Raw genomic sequence first — 15,889 nt, 5'->3', positions numbered from 1 at the left:
AAACTTCACAATTTGAAACATTTGGGTTAGATTTTTTTTTTCCTCAAGCTCCGTGTCAGCTAAACTGAATACATCTTTGATCTTTGTGTCTGATCTGGCCCACAGGATAACTGTTTCCTCTGATTTGGAACACAGATCAGAGACACGAGGACACAGAAGAGGATTCTGCTGGGCCCGAAAAGGCCTCATTGGCCAGCTGATGGCCCCCAGTCCCATGGCCCTGCCCCAGGAATCCTCCTTCCACCCGTGGGCTTTCAGTCCTCTTCCTGCCCTCATGGGCTCTTCCCCAGCAGCTGTGGTCTCCCAGAGGTGGTGCCTGTGGGCCTCTGTCCGGGGCTTGCTGTCTTTAGGCCTCCTCTTCACAGAGAAGCCGGTGGCCTGGAGTCCAACCACAGCTGGTTGAGTGATGCTGAGCTTTTCACCTAAGACTTTGAGGGGCAGTGACTCCAAAAGTAACTCCAAAAGCCCCCAGAGTCCGTGTAACTCCACGGACTCTGGGGGCTGTGGTGGGTGGGGTGGGCTGATGCAGACAGCAGCTCATTCTGCCTTCCTTTTCTACTTTTCAGGGTTCACGTGGTTCCTGGGGACCCATCCAAGAGCCAAGGGCCTCTGGGGCCCCATGTTCTGTTCCCACCTCCTCTGTGTTTTGATGCTGCGGAGCCAGTGCTGGGAGTGCCCTGGCTTCATGTGCCTGTTTCCTCACCTGGACAGGCCGAATGGGCAGTGAGAGCATGGGCCTGGAGTCAGAGGGACTTGGGTTCAAACACTGATTGGTCCACCACTCACTCTGTGTCTGTCTGAGCTCAGAGTTTCTCAGCTAGAAAAATGGGCATGACCCTCCTGTCTTAGTGTTCTGTGCTGTGTAATGAACTATCACACACTGAGTGACTTTAAAAAAGCACACCGTTTTCAATCTCATGGATCTGTAGGTCAGGAGTCAGGTTAGACCAGGCTGATCCTCTGCTCGGGGTCTCACCATGTGAAAGGCAAGGTGGCATCTGTGGGTGCAGCTCTGCTTGGGCTCTGGGCCCTCCTTCAAGGTCTCCAGTTCTTGGCCAAATTTAGTCCCTTCTCACAAAATCCCTCTGTTGCAAGGCCAGCAAAGGCTCCTCGAATACTTCTGGTGCTTCAGCTCATTCTGCCTTCCTTTTCTACTCTGCAGGGTTCACGTGATTCCTGGGGCCCATCCAGCTTATCCAGGCTCATCTTTCCATTTCAAGGTGAGCTGGTTAGTGACTCTGGTTCCATCTGCAAAGTCTTCCTTGCTGCTCAAGATGACGAGCGAGAGAGCAGTGGTGGTGGTGGAGAAGATGAGAGTGTGGCAAGATTCAGCACGCCCTCCAGCCTCTCAGCGTTGCTGTGACGATGAAAACCCCCTACTTAGCTCTCTTCCCTCCTCCTTTGAGAACCATGGTGCTAGGTATTTAAACACCCTGCATGGACAGGACGGGCAGTAGGCGTGTCTCTCACAGCCACCCTCCCAAGTAGTTAGCATTGTCCCCACTTTCCAGATGTGCAAACTGAGGGTCAGAAGTCAGGTGACATATAAATGGCAGAGCCAGGATGTGAACCTGTCCCCATCTCAGCTGCACATAAGGGTTGGTCATCTCACCACTGGGCCCAAGTCCAGAGCTCATGTATCTCTAGGAAGTTCACTGAGTTCTCTTGAGAGGCTTCTACCATGTGCCAGGGATTGACCTGTGATATGATTTTGCAGGTTCAGCCCAGGTCCTGGCATTTGGGTGTCTCTGGGAGTCCCCAGGGGATGGCAGGTGTGTGTTTCATGTGTTACCCGCTTCTTTCTCTTTGAGGGATGGCTGGGGTGCCACTGTCACAGCCATTCCTGAGCATCACGGCTTTTGCCGGACACCTCAGCTGATCCTCAGGAGCCGCCCAGTGGTGAAGACTTTGTGCGGTCCTCTTGAGAAACAGCAAAAAAAAGTCCCCCTGCGGCTCTTCTCTCTCCACCTTGAAACAGTGGCCTATGTCATGAGTCCTTTCTTCCCTAAATTAAGATGAATACACATGTCCCAGACTCCCCTGCAGGCATGGGACCTGGTGCCCACAATCGAATGTACAGCGCAGGACTCACGTGCAAACGTAGCTTGTGAGTCTGTGGTTGGAAGGAGAGTGATGCTGTGGCAATGAGTGTGGTGGAGCTGGAGGTGTCTGTTGCTGCCAAGGGTGGCTGTGGTGGAGCCTCCGCTCAGAGGGATTTTCATGAGAATGGTCCCATGCTGTGTAAAGATGAGATGCTTGGAACTGTAGCAGCTGTCTTGTGGCCATGAGGCAACAAAGTTAAAGATTTAAATAAATAAATAAAAACAGTGAGGTTGCTGAATGGTCCTTGAAGACATTGCCCAGACATTGAACCACCACCAGCAGCTGCTTACCTCCAGCCTCCTTGTTATGTGAGACAATGGAGCCCTTTGTGCTTAAGCAATGGTTAGCTATATATTCTTTTATTTGAATAAAAGTCTTCCTAACTGATACAGACACGCTAGCAGGATGGTCTGTGCCCAGGGGTGGTTGACAGTTGGTGCTAAGATAACTTTTTTTTTTCAGGATAGAGTTACAGATTCCACACGGAACTCGAAATCATGCTCTTCAAAGGTAAGGCCCCATTTTCCTCAGGGGGGTTTCCTCACAGGGATTGCCCCATCCCTCTCTCACTTGACAAGTGCAAGTGCGAGTACCAGGCATCCCACCCTTAACCCTAGTGAGGTAGGCATGATCACCCACCCTCTATAGACGGGGCCATCTGAGGTCTCACACCTAGGATGTGGGGATTGGGTCCAGTTGTGTATGGCCTGGGGTCTCCCCATGCCAAAGTGAGTCTCCTTGTTTGTGTCCCGGCCATAGGTGCCAGCGCATCCCAGGTGGTGATGATGGTAAAGAACCCACCTGGCAGTGCAGGAGACACAGGATGCTGGTTCCATCCCTGGGTCGGGAAGCTCCCTTGAGGAAGGGAATGGCAACCTACTCCAGTATTCTTGCCTGGAGAATCCCATGGACAGAGGAGCTTGGTGGGCTACAGTCCATGGGGTCGCAAAGAGTTGGACATGATTGAGCAACTTAGCACACATGCAGGGTTCAGGGGCTTCTAGGAGAGTGGAGCACCAGGTGGAGAGCCGGGTTCAGGGCTGGGGAAGCTCACGACCTCCCAGCAGAGCGGTCAGGTTTCTGCTGCACCAGGGTTGTGCACCAGCCCCAAGTCTCAGCAACTTCCAAAATGACCACCTGCTTTTCTAGCTCCTGGGTCAGAGGGTCATCTGGACTGCTTCTGCTTCAGGTTTTGGGTTCACATCTTTCTGCAACAGGGTTTCCCTGATAGCTCACTTGGTAAAGAATCCACCTGCAATGCAGGAGACCCCGGTTCAATTCCTGGGTCGGGAAGATCCACTGGAGAAGGGATAGGCTACTCATTCCAGAATACTTGGGCTTCCCTTGTGGTTCAGCTGGTAAAGAATCTGCCTGCAATACAGGAGATCTGGGTTCCATCCCTGGGTTGGGAAGATTCCCTCAAGAAGGGAAAGGCTACCCACTCCAGTATTCTGGCCTGGAGAATTCCATGGACTGTATAGTCCATGGGGGTGCAAAGAGTCAGACATGACTGAGAGACTTCACTTCACTTCATTTGTTTCTGCAACAATCAGCTGCCTGAAGATGCTCTTTCCCAGAGGACAGCACAGCTGCAGGAGGCCAAGCACCCAGGTGCTCTGAAAGCCTCTGCCTCAGCCAGCTGTGCTGATGCTCCTACGGCCCCAGCAAATCACTTGGCCATGCTCCTCATGGGGGGCAAGTGTGTGTACTCCACGCCCTCCATGGGGCAGCCCCTGTGAGGTCACGTGGCAAAGGGTGTGGCTATTACGGGTCAGGGAGGGAAGAGTCAGGGTCAGCAGTCCAAGCTACACACAGATCCCAGGGACCCCCAGGCATCCCCAAAGCCATGAATGCAGAGACCCCCGTGGGGCAGGACCTCAGCAGGGGCAAGTGGACCAGGGTCACTGCCTCAGGCCTGAGCTTCCGACTCCCCAGTCTGTTTCTCAGAGGAGGGACCTGGAACTGTGGGGGTCAGAGTATTACCTGAGGTCACAGGGCAACCTCCGGCCTCTGCCCACCCCCACTGCCATCATTCTAAACCCAGATGGGGAGGGGGCAAGGGGTCGGGGCACCTGCCTCCCTGGGGATGACGAGCCCCTTTCTCCCACCCCCATGCTCAAGCATATACCCACTTCCCCCAAGACGGCCGGACACAGAGCCTGGGACTCGAGTATTCCAGCTGCCTTGCATGGAGAGCTCTCCGTGCTCGTTGACTTCTGGTGGCCCCTGAGCTGGCCTGGAGACATATTGTTTGCCTTGATCAGTATTTTGTTTCTTTGAATGGAGCCAACATGAAGCAATCAGAAACTTCACATAGAATTCAGATTTGATCTCCGTTTCTTTTGAAAGAGCAGCAGGTTTGACAACCCTGGGCCCGTGTCGCTGCAGGGCAGGCGGCAGTGCAGCGCCTGCCCGCATCCCCCACGGGTCGTGTGCCCTTGCCCCAGTCCCCACCACTCCCTGCTGCCTCAGATCCAGAGAGCTTCCCCCATATTCCACACTGGTCTTCGTGCTGCTGGAACATGATGCTGGTTTAATCCACTCCCCAGAAGCTCACAGAGGAGAGACACCTGTTCGGGGCACATAGCCCATAATGGGCTTTTGTTTTTCTTTCTCTCTTCCTGAATGAGAATTTCATCTGGATTTCAAAGAGCAATTCCTCTTGTGGGCTCCAAATCAGGACCTCAGACTCTGCTGCCCAGCCTAAGGTCAAACCATTTATATCATGGTTGAATCTCAGAATACTTCTGGCATTGCTTCCCTGAGAACACAGTCACCTTGACTGGAAAATCTACACTGAGATGAAGCTTTGGGAGATGTTTTGGGGACCCAGGTCCCTGAGTTATGCAGGGAATCCCCTTGGATGTATAAAAAAAGATCCTAACTGCTGATACTTACATAGCAATCACTAAATGCCAGTCACTTCTCCTAACTTCATATTAACTCACTTAATCCTCACATAAACTTTGTAAGGGGGAAGGTACCATTTTTATCCCCATCTTACAGATAAGAAAGATGAAGCACAGGGAGGTTAAGCAACGTTCCCAAATTTGCACATGTTGGAGGTGGTAGAGTTGAGATTTGAACCCAGGCTCTGTGGTTTCAGGGCTTATCGTTCTTAGCCACTGAAGTATTCTAGAGGAAAATACCTGTTGTGCTTAGTCACTCAGTCGTGTCTGGCTTTTTGCAACCCCATGGACTATATAGCCCACCAGGCTCCGCAGTCCATGAGGATTCTCCAAGGAGAATGTTGGAGTGTGTTGCCATGCCCCCCTCCAGGGGATCTTCCCAACTCAGAGACTGAACCCAGGTCTCCCACACTGCAGGCAGATTCTTCCCCATCTGAGCCACCAGGGAGGCCCAAATACCTATTGAGGTGGCCAAGTTTCCTATAATGTCTTGTTTCACCCTTGAACTTGCCCAACAAGGTAGGGTTGCATTTGGCTGTGAGAGACAGAAAAATCTAAAAGAGAAGCTGATTTCTGTTTTGTATAGATGCAACTTAGAGGTGGCAAGGAGGCTCCAGGGTCAACTGGGGCTCAGGCTTCTCTGCCGTCATCCTCATCATGTGGTGTCTTCTCATTGAACAGGATGACTGCTTGAACTCCAGCCATCACACCTTCAATCCAGTTTTCAGGAAAAAGGAAGGGACAAAATAGAACTAACCTCCTTCCTTTAAGACACTTCTCCAAAGTTTCATAGACTATTGTACTCGCATCCTTTTGATCAGCACTTAGTCATATGGCCACACTTGAGCCTGGAAATAGTCTATAGTCCAGAAGATAATATGTTTACTGAGAAATCAGTTCTATCATTAAACTTAAAAGAGAGAATGGATATTGACTCAGCACCATCACTGTGTTGTTTACAGATAAAGAAACTAAAACTCAGTGAGCGGAATGACCTGCTGGAGGGAACACAGCTGGGAAGAGGTGGAGCTTGAATCTTCTGTCCCTGGGCCCTTTGGACTGGTAGGGCTCTGAAGATACACTCTGCCAGTTTCCTAGGCACTGAGGAGGACTATGGGTATGTACACGACTCCCTTCACAGGCCCCAGGAACACCCAGTGCCCAGGTCCTGCCAGCCAAGCAGCTTTGTGCCTGCAAGCCCTGGCAGCCTCTCTGGATGCAGATCCATCACCCCGGCACCAGCCATGCCCTGGGCCTGACTCCATCCATCCCTCTAATGTGCACTGACTGTGCTCGGGCACGCTCCTCAGGCAGCCTCAAGAGCGCTGAATAATTCAGGTCTGCGTAATGGGATAATGAATTCACTGACAACCCAGTGTGGTCTCGGTACTTACGTTTCGAGAAATACTGACTCCCCAGGCCCGCTCTGCAGGCTGGAGACGTACACACGTCAAGAAACTGTTGCCTTTACCTGCCTCGTGGGGTTCAGGCCTGACTGAGTGGACGCCCTACTTTGGTCTCACTCATTGTTCAACTGCTTGGGCGACTGGGGAGTCTGGAGGGCAGGGGGCCTGTCTGGTTGGAACTGAGGGGCGAGGTGGAAGTGGAATCACAGAAGCTCGGACATGCAGAGCCGGAAGGGACCCTTTGGTTCTGCACACCCATCTTATGAACCATGAAAGTGAGGTTATGACAGGGACGGGCTTCTGCTGCGCTCTGTGGCTGGGAATGCCAGGAAAGGATCAGGAATCTGGGGAGGAGATCGGCTTTTTTTCCCTCCTAACTCTCTGGTTTCCCCGTCCCTCAGCTGTAGAGAGTTGTTAATGACTCCCAGCTGACCCTTCCCTGGAGATGGGCCTTCAGCCTAACAAGAGCCGTTCCCGGAAGGCCTGGCCTCCCTGCATGACCTGGACAGACTGTGGCCATGACCGGCTGATGTGGTGCCAAAGGCCACCCTGAGCCTCAAGGTAGGATGAATGCTGATGCTTTTAAGGGTCCAGAACCCTTGAAGGGACCAGGCTGTGGCTCAACCCCAGCTGAGACCCTGTTCTGGCCTAGCTTTTACTGCTCCTCTGTCCGGCTTCCCTCGCTCCCCTGTTCCTCAGAGCCTCTTCCTGTCCCCACCAACTCCCACCCTACACGCCCCCCACTGCTGTAAATCATCTGAAGGGAATACCGGACTCAGGCTCTGCTTCTGCAGAACCCTCCTGAGACAGTTGCGTTTCTGGGTCTGAACCCTTCTTTCTTATTTGTTTTTGTTTTTTAGCTTTAAAAAAAAAAATTTTATCAGAGCAAAGTTTGCTTTACAGTGTTGTTAGTTTCCACTGTACAAAAAAGTGAATCAGCTATACGTATACGTATATCCCCTCTTTTTTGGATTTCCTTCCCACTTAGGTTATCACAGAGCACTGAGTCGAGTTTCCAGAGCTCTAGAGTAGTGAGGGACAGGGAGGCCTGGTGTGCTGAAGTCCACAGGGCTGCCAAGGGTCAGACATGACTTTGCAACTAAACACCAATAGGAGGTTCTCATTAGTTATCTGTTTTATACAGAGTATCAACAATGTATTGGAGAAGGGAATGGCTACCCAGTCCAGTATTCCTGCCTGGAGAACTCCATGGACAGAGGAGCCTGGTGGGCTACAAAAGTCAGACACAACTGAGTGGCTAACACACCCATCAGTGGTGTACACGTGGCAGCCCCCGTCTCCCAACCATCCGACCCCTGCCCTCCCCCTTGGTATCCATGTTTGTTTTCCACGTCTGTGTCTCTATTTCTGCTTTGTAAATACGATTGTCTGTACCAGTTTTTTTCAGATTCCATACATATGTGTTAATATACGATACTTGTTTTTCTCTTTCTGACTGACTTCACTCTGTATGATGACTAGGTCTATCCACATCTCCACAGGTGACCCAATTTCATTTCTTTTTATGGCTGAGGACTGAAGTGACTTAGCAATAGTGATGTTCCATTGCATATATCGTTATCCATTCTTCTGTTGATGGACGTTTGTTTCCATGCCCTGGCTATTGTAAATAATGCTGCTATGGACATTGGGGTGCATGTATCATTTTGAATTACGCTTTTCTCTGGGTATATGCCCATGAGTGGGATTGCTGGGTCACATGGTAGTTCTATTTTTGGTTTTTTAAGGAACCTACATAACTGTTCTCCATAGAGGCTGTATCAGTTGACATTTCTACCAGCAGTACCGGAGGGTTCCCTTTCCTCCACACCCTCTCCAGCATTTATTGTTTGTAGATTTTGTGATGATGGCTATTCTGACTGGTGTGAGGTATCTCATTTTAGTTTTGATTTGCATTTCTCTAATACTTACTGATGTTGAGCATCTTTTTGTATGTTTGTTGGCCATCTGTATATCTTCTTTGGAGAAGAGTCTATTTAGGTCTTTCGCCCATTTTTTGATTGGGTTGTTTTTTGATTTTGAGCTGCATGAGCTGTTTGTATATTTTGGAGATTAATCCTTTGTCAGTCGCTTCATTTGCAAATATTTTCTCCCATTATGAGGGTTGTCTTTCTGTCTTGTTTATGGTTTCCTGTGCTATGCCAAAGCTTTTAAGTTTAATGAGGTCCTATTTATTTATTTTTGGTTTTATTCTCATTACTCTAGGAGGTGGGTCAGAAAAGATCTTAACTGCAATTTATGTCAAAGAGTGTCCTGCCTATGTTTTCCTCTAAGAGTTTTATAGTGTTCAGCCTTACATTTAGGTCTTTAATCCATTTGGGGGTTAGGGTAAGAGAATGAGATTAGAACACTCTCTAACACCATACACAAAAAAGAACCTTCCATTCTGGGGACTCCTCCTGGAGTGCTAAGTGGCTCAGGGCCAAGAATGCTTGGCCCTAACTCTGCTGTGCGACCGTGAGGAAACCACTTCTCCACCCTGGACCTCAGTTTCCCCGCTTGCATGGCTGGGGTTGGGGGAGCCTCTCTCATGCTCCTTCCAGCTCTGAAGGTCTGTGGTATGACCTGAAGCGCCAGGAAGCCAGTGCCACATGTCCATGGAGTCCTACCATCGGGACTTTCTCTGAAGGCTTCTTCAAAATGTAAAAGCATTTGCAATGAGAACGAGTTTCCTTATTTTTTTTTTTGTAATTATTTATTTATTGGCTGCACTGGGTCTTCGTGGCTGCTCAAGGGCTTTCTGTAATTGTGGAGGGTGGGGGCGAGTTGTAGTACACAGGCTTCTCATTGTGGTGCTTCTCCTGTTGTGGAGTGTGGGCTCTAGAGTGCAGACTCAGTAGTCATGGTACACAGGCTTAGTTGCCCTACAGCATGAGGCATTCTCCTGGACCAGGGATTGAACTCATTCCCCCTGCCCTAGCAGGCGGATTCTTATCCACTGGGCCACCGGGGAGGCCTTGAGAGTGAGTTCCATGTAAATGGCCATGCGGCAGGCAGATTCTCTCAAGGTGGGATCCTCGGGTCACCTGAATCCGTCACTGCACGGGGACTGCCTGGTTGGAACTGTGGGGTGAGGTGGAAGTAGAATCACAGAAGCTTGGACATGCAGAGCTGGAAAGGACCCTTTGGTCCTGCACACCCAGTTTATGAGCCAGGAAAGTAAGGTTGTGGCAGGGGTGGACCTCTGTTCCTGCACACTGCGCTCTGTGGCTGAGAATGTTGGGGATGGCTCGGGAATCTGGGCAGGAGACCTGCTTGTTTTCCTTCTAACCCATTGGTTTCCCCATCCCCCAGCTACTGGAGGTTGGTGCTAATGACTCCCAGATGCACCTTTGCTGGAGATGAGTCTTCAGCCAAATGAAAGCCTTAAGGCCAGCCCACCCAGCATGACCTGGGCAGACTGCAGCTGATGACTGGTTGGTATGGTGTAAAATGGCCACCACTGGGGACTGCCACTGAGTCCTATTATTGGGGACTTTTCCCTGAAGGCTTTTTCAAAAGGCAGAAGCATCTGAGATGAGAATGAGTTTCATATTAAGTGATGATGCTGTAGGGCAGACTGTCTCAAGGTGGGATCTTGGATCACTTTAATCCATTACCTGAAGGAATGTATATTATTATTGTTATTTTAAAATAATCATTTACTTGGCTGTTCTGGGTCTTTGTTGTGACATGTGGGATCTTTAGTTGTGGCGTGTGGGAATCTAGTTCCCTAACCAGGGATTGAACCCAAGGAGCATGGACTCTTAGCTCGTGGACCACCAGAGAAGTCCCAGGACTGCTTATTATTATTCCCAGCCCCTTCTTCCCTTTTTTGAATATGGTATGTGATGTCTGGAGCTGCAACAGCTATCTTTCAGTCATGAGGAAACAACATGAGATGTAAACAATAAGCTAAGGAGGGACTTCCCTGATGGTCCGGTGGTGAGGAATCCACCTTGCAGTGCAACGGAAGCAGGTTTGATCCCTGGTCGGGAAACTGAGATTCCGCATGCTGTAGGACAGCTAAGCCCGTGCACCACAATGAAGATCCCACATATTGAAACTAAGACCCAAATGAGGCTACATACTTTTTTTTTAAAAAAAGCTGATGATAGTGAAGCAGAAATATAGAAAGAAACTGATTTTCAATGGCATTTCTGAAACATTGCACAAAACCTGAAAACTGCCTCTAGAATCTCAATATGTGAAATGATTATCTTTATTGCTCAAGCAAGTCCTGGTTGAATTTTTCTTTTATTTGCAGCCCAAAGTTTTCCAAACAAATCAACAGTCTTTATCTCATTGAATCATAACAGCAATCTTCTAAAGTAGAAGATTTATTATATTGTTATTATTATTGGCTCAGATAAGTGACATAGCTAAGGCCACACAGCTGGCAAAGGGCAGCTGGAGCTTTCAGGTTGGGAGGAATTTTGATAATTGATGAAAACGTAACTCGTGTCTCCACTGTGTGTGTGTCCCATTGTAGTCTGGCCACTGGGAATAATCTCCCTTGCCATTCTGGTCTTTGGTCATTCTCTCTCTATGCATCCACTCTAGGTGGATGGATAATCTCAGCTTAGAGATTCGGGAAAGGTCCCTTGTGGGGTGGGGAGAAGGAGGTGGCAGGTAGCCACTGTCCTTGCCAAATGGAGTGTGGCCAGATTCTGGCACCAAGGACAAGGGGAAGACTGAACCCATTTTGGAGATGATTCTGGCCTCTACAGTTCTAGTCTCTTGGATGTGGGGTTACAGTGAAAGGGAGAAAGCTCAGACACAGAAATAGACAGAGGTATGGAAGGAGAGGGAGACAGAGGCAGACGTTGAGGACGAGGAGGGGGAGAGGAAGAAAGGATGACAGGTTTCAGAGATAAACTTTGATACACAAACATAGCAGTGGACCTCAGCTCAGACACAAGCTAGTTCATCCCCCTGCCCCACCCCCCACACCGGCTTCAGTCTCTTCACTGTGTGATGGAGTGCCCTGGGACACCTCCCTCGCTGGGACAAATGGCTCAGCACTGACCTGTAATGGATGCTACGTCAGTGGTCCCTTCTGTCCCCACACAGACCAGTCTGATGATTTGGAAGGTGCTCTGAGGGTGGAGGCAGGGTGATGCAACCTTAGGTAAACCTTTGTCTCGCCTTTTCTGGAGAGCAGAGGCCTCTTGAAGAAAGGCAGGTAGCATTGATGTGTGTGTGTGTGTGTGCGCGTTTCAGACTAAGTACTTTAAGTGGTCAGAAAGCTGGATATTTCCCTTGACAGAAAAGTAGCCTTCTTGATTAGCAGCAATACCAGAAATGCCTTTGTCTCCTGAACAAGCGGGTGGGGTTGGGTAGGGGGAAGAATTTAAAGAGTCATCAGAACACAAGGAATTGGGGAGCCACTGCTGGGGTTAGCTGGGGGAAGAATCACTGCTCCAGACCCTGAGGCTGAGCCCTCAGACCTTGGCGGTTGATGTGTGTGTGTTGGGGGGAGCCCTCTGTGAGGGGCCTCCTGTCTACCTTGGATTAATGGGGAAGCAGGGACAGAAATGGCCTCAGACTGAGGAGTGAAAGAAGGTTCTCTGTCAGGAACATAGAGCACCTGGGGGTGTGGGCAGCGAGGATCCTGGGGGTCACCTTCGCCCTGGTGCTCTCTGGGCAGAGTCTGTTCTCCAGAACCTGGTGCAGAGCCTTGACTGAATGAGTGAGCCCTGGGCTCTGCCAGGCCTGGAGGCTGTGAGTGAGGATGAAGGAGGTGGTGCCGCGGCATCAGCTGGGGGCTCAGGGCCTGGGCAGACAATGGCCCCTCACGCCCTGCTCACGTGGCTAACTCCTCGCTCCTGGGGGTTCAGGGAAGCAGACCATGCTGTCTCCCTCAGGTTGGATGTGCCCTTGACTGAGTTGGTGCAGAGGCTTCAAAATGTGTCTGTGAGTCCTTAGAGCCTCCTCTCATAAAGAAGTGGGGTCTGGGTCCCCTCACCCTGAGCCTGGGTGACCCTCCTTGAAGAGAATGCGATGGAGGCGATGTTCTCTGACTTTGGAGGCTGGTTAGAAAAGGCCATGTGGCATCTCCCAGATTCTCTTGGGAACTTGCTCTGGGAGCCCTGTAAGAAGTCCATCTCCACAGAGGCTGCCGTGTGCAGAGACCGCATAGCCTGAGAAAGGTGCCTCAAGGTCCCCAACTCATCCATCCCCAGCTGTTTGAGTCTCCCTTGCCCCGGTGTCAGACATGTGCTCGAGGAAGCCTTTGAGATGACCCCAGTCTCAGCCATCCTGCCTGTGATGCGTGATGGACCCAGAGTGAGAACTGCCTGCAGTCCAGGCAACCTCCAGATCCATGAGTGGAAGAAATGATCATATATGAGGGTCCTACGGCTGCGTAGGTCACAAATGACCACACTCTGGAGGCTAGGGTCTAAAGTCAAGGTGCTGGCTTGTTCCTTCCGAGGGCTCTGAGGGCGAATCATCCCTGCCTTCCTCCCAGTTCCTGGTGGTTATAGGCAGTGCTTGCTTTCCTGGGCCTGTGGATGCTTCACTCTGCCTGCTGCTTCCATCTTCACATTGTGCTTTCGCTGTGTCTCTGTCCATATAAAGGACACTGTCGCATTTGATTAGGGGTCCCTGGCACAGACATAAAGGACCTGCCTGCCATGTGGGAAACCCAGGTTCCATCCCTGGGTCAGGAAGGTCCCCTGAGAAGGGAATGGCTACCCACCCCAGTATTTTTTCCTGGAGAATTCCATGGAAAGAGGAACCTTGGAGGGCTATAGTCCGTGGGGTTGCAAAGAGTCAGACATGACTGCGTGACTAACACTTTAACTTTTTTACTTTTCCATGTATTCCAGTATTACTTCATCTTGACTAATTACATATGTAATGACTCTGTTTCTCAAATAAGATGACATTCTGAAGTAGTGAGGTTGAGAATTTAATATATCTCTTTTGGGGGGGCACAATTCAACCATGACATATAGTTATTTTAAGCCATTATTATTTAAAAATTATTTATTTATTTGTGGCTGTGCTGGGTCTTTGTAGCTGTGTGTGGGCTTTCACTAGTTTTGGCAAGCTGGGGCTGCTCTGTAGCTGCGGTGTGCCGGCTTCTCATTGCAGTGGCTGCTCTTGTTGCTGAGCACAGGCTCCAGGGCACGTGGGTTCAGTAGCTGGAACTCACAGGCTCCAGAGCAAGGGCTCAGTAGTTGTGGTACATGAGCTTAGTTGCCCTGGCAGCATGTGAAATCTTCCCAGACCAGGGATTGAACTCATGTCCCTTGCATTGACAGGCAGATTCTTTACCACTGGAATACCAGTAAAGCCCAAACCCACTATTTTGAACCTATTCATTACGTAACAGTATTTACTCAGAACATGAGAATGTAGGGATGGCTAGGAAAGCAACTGAAACATCAGTGGAAATGTAATTTACCAGAACATCCCTCTAGGAGGCTACTGTATGTGGCTGAGATAATCAGTTTTCTAATTAGCTTGCAGGGGGTGCTGAATCCTCCTCACAAAAGATGGATGTTCCAGCAACATCATGTGGTTGAATAATAACAGACAGCTTCTCTAATGCCTTCTTTTTTTTTTTTTTTAAGTTAAATTGTTGATTTTTTTTCCTTTTAGTATTTATTTATTTGGCTGTGCTGGGTCTTAGTTGTAGCATGTTTGATCCTTGTTGCTTGCTGAGACATGCAGAATCTTTTTTAGTAGCAGCATGCAAACTCTTAGTTGTGCCATGCAGAATCTAATTCCCTGACCAGGGATTGAACCTGGGTCCCTGCATGGGGAGCTTGGAGTCTTAGCCAGTGGACCACCAGGCAGGTCACCTTAATGCCTTCTAATGTAGGAAGATAACTTGAGTTTTACTTTGTAAGATATTCCTCCCTCTTAAATAAATGTTGGATATTAATTAAAAGAGAATCAATGTGATTATTAGAGTGTTTCTGGCCTCCATGTCTATCAGCATGGCCTTGTTTACTAACACCTTCCCCATCAGAGGTCTGATTAGCTGTGGGCTACAGTTGCCTGGTTAAGTGTCTAGTTTCTCCATAGACCAGAAGCAATCCTGAGAACAGGGTCGGGCCTTGTCTTGCTGTCTCTTGAATCCCCAGCACACTTTTTGGCACATAGAAGGTGCTTAATAGTCTCTGAAAGCATGGATGTTGGAAAAGGGACAAAGGGACTTAAAATCTATATGATGATGAAAGGTATATATATAAATATATCAGCTACAAATCATCTAAGGATGCTAGAAAAAATATTTTTGAAAATTGAAATTCTTTTCTGTTAATGGAAGAACCTTTAAGAAAATAAGGGAACTGAGAGGCCAGGAACAAATTGGAAACCTCAGTCCAGGGAAATAAGACTGCTGACACCTTGAGGACTTCTACCTAATTTCTACTAATTATCTACCTTATTGGCAGTCTATAGCTTGAGCTTCTGTGGCACAAGAAAGACAAGGAAGAATCAAGGGATGATAAACATGACTGGGAAAAGTTGAAAAAGAACAAAACAAAGATTCTGGGAATTTAAAAATATCACATATGAAATTAAAAACTCAGTGGGACGGCTAAATAGAATAGACACTGCTGGAGAAGGAATTATTTAACTGGAAGATAAATCATAATGTAGCACAGAAAGAAAGAATGAAAGAGGTTAAGAAGGTTAAGAGACGTGGAGGATGAAATGGAAAGGTATATGTCTAATGAGATTTTTAGAAAGTGATTAGAAGAATAATGGTAGAGAAGTGATATTCAGAGAGACAGTAGCTGAGAATTTTCTATGATTATTAAAAAGCATGAATCTTCAGATTCAGCAATTCCAGCGCTATCAAGGTAAATAAACGGAAGCCCATATACAAATACATCATAATCTAATTAAAGAATATCAAAAGCAAGTAGAGCTCTTGAAAATATCCAACAGAAAAAAAAAATTGTACCATAAGGAGAGTGGTACAGTGGGAATGTGCTGGGCCCAAAACCCAGAGGTCAATGGACTGAAAAAAAAATTGTGTCATTCACGGCTTCTGTAATTAAAAGAAATTAGGCTAAAAGTTTATTAGGTAAAATAGTATAAATAGTAACAATGAAAGACAGAATAATAATAACTTTAAAGGACTTCGAAAATTCACAAGGATTCACAAGGTTGGATTCACAAGGATCCAACCAAGGATCTATTTCTGCTTTATTGACTATGCCAAAGCCTTTGACTGTGTGGATCACAATAAACTGTGGACAATTCTGAACGAGATGGGAATACCAGACCACCTAACCTGCCTCTTGAGAAACCTGTATGCAGGTCAGGAAGCAACAGTTAGAACTGGGCATGGAACAGCAGACTGGTTCCAAATAGGAAAAGGAGTGCCTCAAGGCTGTATATTGTCACCCTGCTTATTTAACTTATATGCAGAGTACATCACGAGAAACGCTGGGCTGGAAGAAGCACAAGCTGGAATCAAGATTGCCGGGAGAAATATCAATAACC

Source organism: Capra hircus, chromosome 28 (genome assembly GCF_001704415.2).
Source record: "Capra hircus breed San Clemente chromosome 28, ASM170441v1, whole genome shotgun sequence".
NCBI classification, from domain to species: Eukaryota; Metazoa; Chordata; class Mammalia; order Artiodactyla; family Bovidae; genus Capra; species Capra hircus.
This window is presented reverse-complemented; position numbering follows the sequence as displayed.